Source organism: Taudactylus pleione, unplaced genomic scaffold (genome assembly GCF_031769625.1).
Source record: "Taudactylus pleione unplaced genomic scaffold, aTauple2 ptg000393l, whole genome shotgun sequence".
NCBI lineage: Eukaryota > Metazoa > Chordata > Amphibia > Anura > Myobatrachidae > Taudactylus > Taudactylus pleione.
In genome coordinates, this window is record NW_028284794.1 from 2116243 (window position 1) to 2122500 (window position 6258).

The window sequence follows — 6258 nt, forward strand, 5'->3', positions numbered from 1 at the left end:
ATTGTATTATTGAGTATAAAAAAGTGGAGATTTGATGAAAGCAGAAATTGAAGGTAAACTGACATTAACACAGATACAGTATGCATTAAGATTATATGTAAAGAACAGAGCCAGCACAAATAGTAGCAAATGGGGCATAAGGTTTTCCATAACTGGATAAAACAGGTCCAGTTATGGAAGTCCTGGTTATGTAGTCTGCAGGATCTTGTAGTAAGGAGATTGTGAACTCAAATTTGTGGATTCAACTTTGTCCAAATATAGTTTAGGTTGTTGGAAATGAATACATATATTTGCCCATGTGCACAGTTGTTGGCATCTTGCCCTGCACCCACCTTCTATCTTTGTGCTTAGCTTACTACTAGTCCCCATCATCAGCAGGGGCGTCGAGAGGGTGGGGGAGCGGGTACTAATTACCTAGGCCCGGGCTCCCTAACTCTTATGTCACATCAGCCCAGCACATGCTGCTGTGTGCTGGGCTGCACTGGGAGACTGCTCGTGGCTGCTAAAGCAACAAGCGAAGCAGCCTCCTATGCCTATGGGGGGAGCAATCATGCTGATCCTGCTTCCCATTGGCTGTGCGCTGGGCTGAGGGGCACACAGCGCCCCCCTTCCCAAGCGCAGCAATTTTTTTTTTTAAAGGGGGCGTGTCACCTGGGCCCGGTGCGGCTGTTGGCGGCCCTGATCATCAGTGCAGACTTCCATTTAAGAATGCCTGGTTATAGCCTAGTACTAACTCCTTTGTCACAAGTGTGGGTGTGAACAAAATGTGCATGATTCTGCATTGCCTTCACTTGCATGTGCTCCGTTACATAGCAAGATACATGCTGCAAACAGGTGTACAGTACACTCATATCAGGAATATCCACTATGGTGATTTATAAAACTACTTAAAGCATACAAATATGTAAAAATAATTCAAATGGTCACATAATCAAGTACTAAATTATTACGTGAGCATCTTCTATCACTGCTACTTGCCACTCACAGCTCTGCTATTTTGGTATCACCCCCTTGGATGGTGTCTCCTGCACCCCCCACACCCACCTAGTGATGCTACTGCATAATCTCAAGGCATGTCAAACAGAATAATTTGGTGTGATTTTAGAATAGTACAGTGAGGACACATTTGTACGAAATAAGTTACGTGTATGAAACTGAAAGTTGTAATTATCATATATATTTATTATTATCTAGATTTAGAATACATGTTATGCCTAAGACAAATCCTTACAGTATGGGACCAAGATGGATTTAATTATGTCATTGTTCTCTATATCCTAACAGGAAAATGTTAAACCTTTAGGGGGTCTTTTTTGTGATTTATTAGAAATGTATGTGACTGTACTGTATGTATTTATGTATATTGCATAAGTGATTACCACCAACTTGCATGTACAATTTCCATTATTTTCCACCAACATATATGCATTCCCTGTAAAATTGAGTAATAAAGGGAGGAATATTGACAAGAAACTATATTACTTACCTTCACTCTATGGACCTCATTCAGAGTCGGTCAAAGCGGCTGCACGGTCATACGGGAAAAGGGGCCGGATATGCAAATGATTCGCTCGCAAGTTGCGTCCCTAAGATCGGATCGGTAGCTGGCCGACCAAGGGGAGGAAGCGGGCGGAAGACAAAAAAATACGCCCTCTTCTCGTACGCATTGCACGTCATCTCCGGGCATATAAGGATTAATCGAGAATCATCGGAACTGGTCGTAGAGCTTAAGGCTGACCATACCCTCTCTTAAGCACTACGATCATGTCAGTGTACAAACCTCCCATGTCACATATGCCATGACACTACTTTGTTAATTATGCACTCCCATAAACCGTATGCACTCCCATAAAACGCCGTTCGCATAATGAGGCACGCCTGCGTTCGGATCTCCACTCCCCCGTTCACAAGCACCTTCCCCTATTACCACCCACAAACGCCTCATCCTGTCACTCAAACTACCGACCTGGCTGTGTTCAAGGAGAGAGAAATTTCTGATCGTAGCGGCTAGTTTGCGCACGCGCATTGCGAACTTTACACATGCGCAGTATAGCGAACATCGGTGGCGTACGACCGTGCGGCCGCTTCGACCGACTCTGAATGAGGTCCTATGTCTTTTTAATATTCAGAATACTAAGTTGATCCACCGCATATCCCTCTTTCCTAAAATCTGAACTTAAAATCCAATATTTTAATTAAAAATCAAATTTTCCTGGGAAAAAAAAAATCAAACTGAAATTACCAAAAAGATTTAGGAAGCGACACCAGTGTAATGGTTGCACACCTGTAGATGAGGTTTGGCAAATTGGTTGCACTACAAGATTTACTTCTCCTTTAACAATGACGGTGCCTCCACCCAAGCTTTATTATTGTCAACAATAGGGCAGGCTTGGGAAAACCCCTTATACAGGTATCAAACGACAGTTACACTCATTATTAGATACATTTACAAAATGGGAAAAAAAGTTTTATTGAACTGTATCGTTGGCTTCACTTAGACAGGAATAACAAAACAGGGGTGTAGTAGGTATTACTGCCGGCCGCATGATTCAAATCCCGACAGCGGAAGCCCAGCAGTGGTGAAGATCCCGATCACTAACCTAATTAGGCTAGTATCGCTAACCTAATTCCCTACCCTAACCCTAACCCTCCCTTAGGGGCGCCTAACCCTAGCCTCCCCCCCTAGTACCTAACCCTAACTCCCCTTTAAGTGCCTAAACCTACCCCCCTTCCCTGCAGCCTAAACCTAAGTCTCCTGGGGGGGGTGCCTAACCCTAACCCTCCCTTCCCCTAGCTTAAACCTAACCCTCCTGTGGGGTGCCTAACCCTATGTCCCCCCGGGAGCCCTAAAAACTAACCCTCCCCTCCGCGGCTGTCCACGCCCGGTGCCGGCTTACCTTCGCTCAGTATGCCGGAAGTCGGGCTCCCGGTGTAGGTCTAATGACAGACGTCGGGATTTCGACGCCTGTCATTAGTACCTTGCCGGAATTAGACAGTCGGGCGGTCGGTATTTAGACCGTCAGCTTCCTGAGTACATCCCCAAAACTGTTATCACCTCCAGTTAGTAACAGTTTCCCATTTAGCAGAGATTCACTGAATAACTCTTAATGATACACATGTAACAACTTTCCTGACTACATGAATAAAACACTAAGTACAAAATCATTTCAGGGATAACTACTCATTTGAATTATAAAATGCTTCATGGCTTGTAATATTAGTATAGGAGCTTCTAAATAAAAAATAGCTATAAGGTATTCTTACACACTTACACCTGTTTTTATATTATTATATACACTTAGTATAGGGTCTATAAATGCCTATAGCTCCACAGCTGTAATAAGTACAGTAGCTGCACTCCACTTTAGAGCTGGGTACACACCATCCTTGTCTGCATATTTTATACTGTCACTATTCTGTATCAATCCTTGTCTGCATAGTTTTCTACCATTTTCTCTAATCTTTCTTTTATTTCTTATTCTTGTATTTCCTTTCTTGCACCCATGTGTTTTGCTATGTTGCTCCAAAGCCCGTTTTTTCCTTCCTCTCCCCAATCTTAAACCCCTTTTTCTATGGCTATTGCCCTACAGATTTATTTATTTATTACCAGATATATATATATTAGGGATGTGCAGGCTCGGTTCTACTCGGTTCCGTTCGGTTTTTTATGCCGAATCTTATTGGCTATCCAAAACTCCTGACAGCTGATACCCAATAAGATTCGGTAAAAAAAAACGAACGGAACCGAGTATAACCGAGCCTGCACATCCCTAATATATATATATATATATATATATATATATATATATATGTATATATATATAATCGTATGGTGCATGTCTGCAGCTGATATTTCTAGTATCTGCTGTGGACAATTTTTACTACATATAGGTATCTATCTGCCTGATTGAGAGGTGGGAATAGAAGGCCTAATTCAGACCTGTTCATTAGATGCGATCGCTCGCTCCCAGCATATGGTAATTCGGCTAAGTGACGTCAAGGCAGCCGCTCACATGGCAGGTCATAAGCACGCCCACTATGTCTTGGCGAGCGATCACTTTGTGATTGTAGACACCCACCAGCCTGTCTAAAGACGCCCATTTGCGTATGTCATCTCCAGGAAGTGCATGAAACCATAGGTACATTGTGCACCATCGGAAGCGATCGCAGCACTTAAGGTTGACTATACCCTGCCGCAAGCACAGCGAGGACTTCAGTGTATATTTCAACCAAGGGATGCATCCTATGACGCTGGCTGTTAATTATGCACGCCTCTCAAACGGCGTAGGATTTCACAGGCACACCTGCGTTCGCACCTCCACTCCCCCGTTTCAAGTGGCCTACCCTTGTTACCACCCACAAACGGTTTGACCTGTCACTCATTTAGCTGGGCTATCTATGCTTGACGAGCGAGAGTTTTCCCATCACTCTTACTAGTTCGCGCACGCGCATTGTGAAGCGTACGCATGCGCACATTGAAAAACATTGCTCGTTCTGAGCGATCGCTTGCTAGCGAATGGTAAAACCATGCTGCACTGCAGGGGAGGGGGCATCATTTATATTGTGCAGAGACATTTAGATTTGGGAGGATGGCGTCCAAACTGAAATCTAAATTGCAGTGTAAAAATAAAGCTGTCCAGCATTTGTGGCCTACATGCAACAGCAGCCCGTATTTATCCTACATGCAAGGGGTGTATTTGCACCCCTTGCATTGCAACATGTTTTGTCCAGGTGCACAGTTACTTGCTCTTACTTACTCTATTCCCAAATCTGAATCAGGCCCTATAAGTACGGTATTGTTGATAACTTCAGTTTTATGAGGTTTTAATGCAAATTGTACATTGATACATCCTCCTTTTTATGTTTTAGATTCACAAACATTTTCTGACACCATATTCACAAAATGTCTCACCAGTCAAAAAACCCGCGCAAGTTCGAGCATCACCAATTGGTCATGAGGTCGACACTACAGTGGGTTGTATGTCGACCTCACAATGTAGGCGCCAGGATCCTGACACAGCATGTTTAAAGTTATAACACCACATGGAGCATTGAACCCACTTTGGGATCCCGGCAAAGACTGGAAGGTTGACATACTGTATAATTAGGGAGTATCATACTCCTGTCACTAACCCCTAAAAATTAACTCAGAATTACTGTTATTGAATGTGCTATAACTGTAAAGCTCTATCATTGTCATATGTCACATTTTATCTTTCTAGATCACTCATCCTCCTCAGATGTTACTGTAAAGCAGCCAAATAATATCACAGCTGACACAGGAGGTTCTGTGACACTGAGCTGCTCATACAGTGATTACAGAGATAGAGATGTCCTGTGGGTGAATGTTTACAGGAGAGTGAACAGCACAAGTGGTCCTTACGCCTACCACCCCTACCAGGAAATGGTTCATCCCAGGTATAAAGGAAGAACAATGATAACAGGATTATCAGATCTCAGCATACAGGGGGTGCAGGTAGCAGACAGTGCCCCTTACTACTGCCTTCTGATGGTCAAGGTGTGCAAAGATGATGAGATATATCGACAAATAGCTGCATATGGAGAAGGAACCAGACTGAACGTAAAAGGTAACAATAACATTAATGGCAAAATATAAAAGAAAAATATTTGTTTTCCATTGGATACATTCAGTATCCCGGCATAGGGGATGGTGGCGCTTAGAATACCGGTGCCGGCATCCCAACACCTTTCAGAATCATGGCGCCAGAACCCTGAACATGGGTAGTGAGGTTGGGGGGAGGGATAGGGGTTAGGATTAGGCACTAGGAGGGGAGGGTTAGGTTTAGGATGCGGGAAGGGGGGAGGTCAGGTTCAGGCATTGGGAAGGGAGGGCTAGGGGTAGGGAGAGGGGGAGGGTTAGGATACCTACCGACAGGTGTTGGTATCCTAACCCTGTCAGAATGCCGACATTGGTATTTTGAACGCCGGGATCCTGAGTGCCGACATCCCGTACCCATCCATTTTTCAATAGTATGAAAATGACGGCAACCCAGAAAAGTGGGCAAGTCTCCTGTCCTATCCTCTCTAGTTGATGCATGTCCCCTGTACACTCTATCACTGCACCAGAGCATACTCTGCATGCGTCAATCCAGTGCGGGCCCATTTTTCCAGTGATTTTTGTAGATCTCCAGAAACATGGTGACTGACCCAGGTTCCCAATGATATCAGCGGTGTCAGCAGAGAGGTAAGTATAGTAAATGGATGTAGGGTGTATGGTGTGGGCCTTTCTAGACCCTT

At 44.1% G+C, this 6258-nt stretch overlaps 1 pseudogene; it reads left to right on the forward strand.

Moving 5' to 3' along the window:
- LOC148506846 (uncharacterized) overlaps window positions 1–6258 on the forward strand; it is a 94510-nt pseudogene that overhangs the window by 42095 nt on the left and 46157 nt on the right.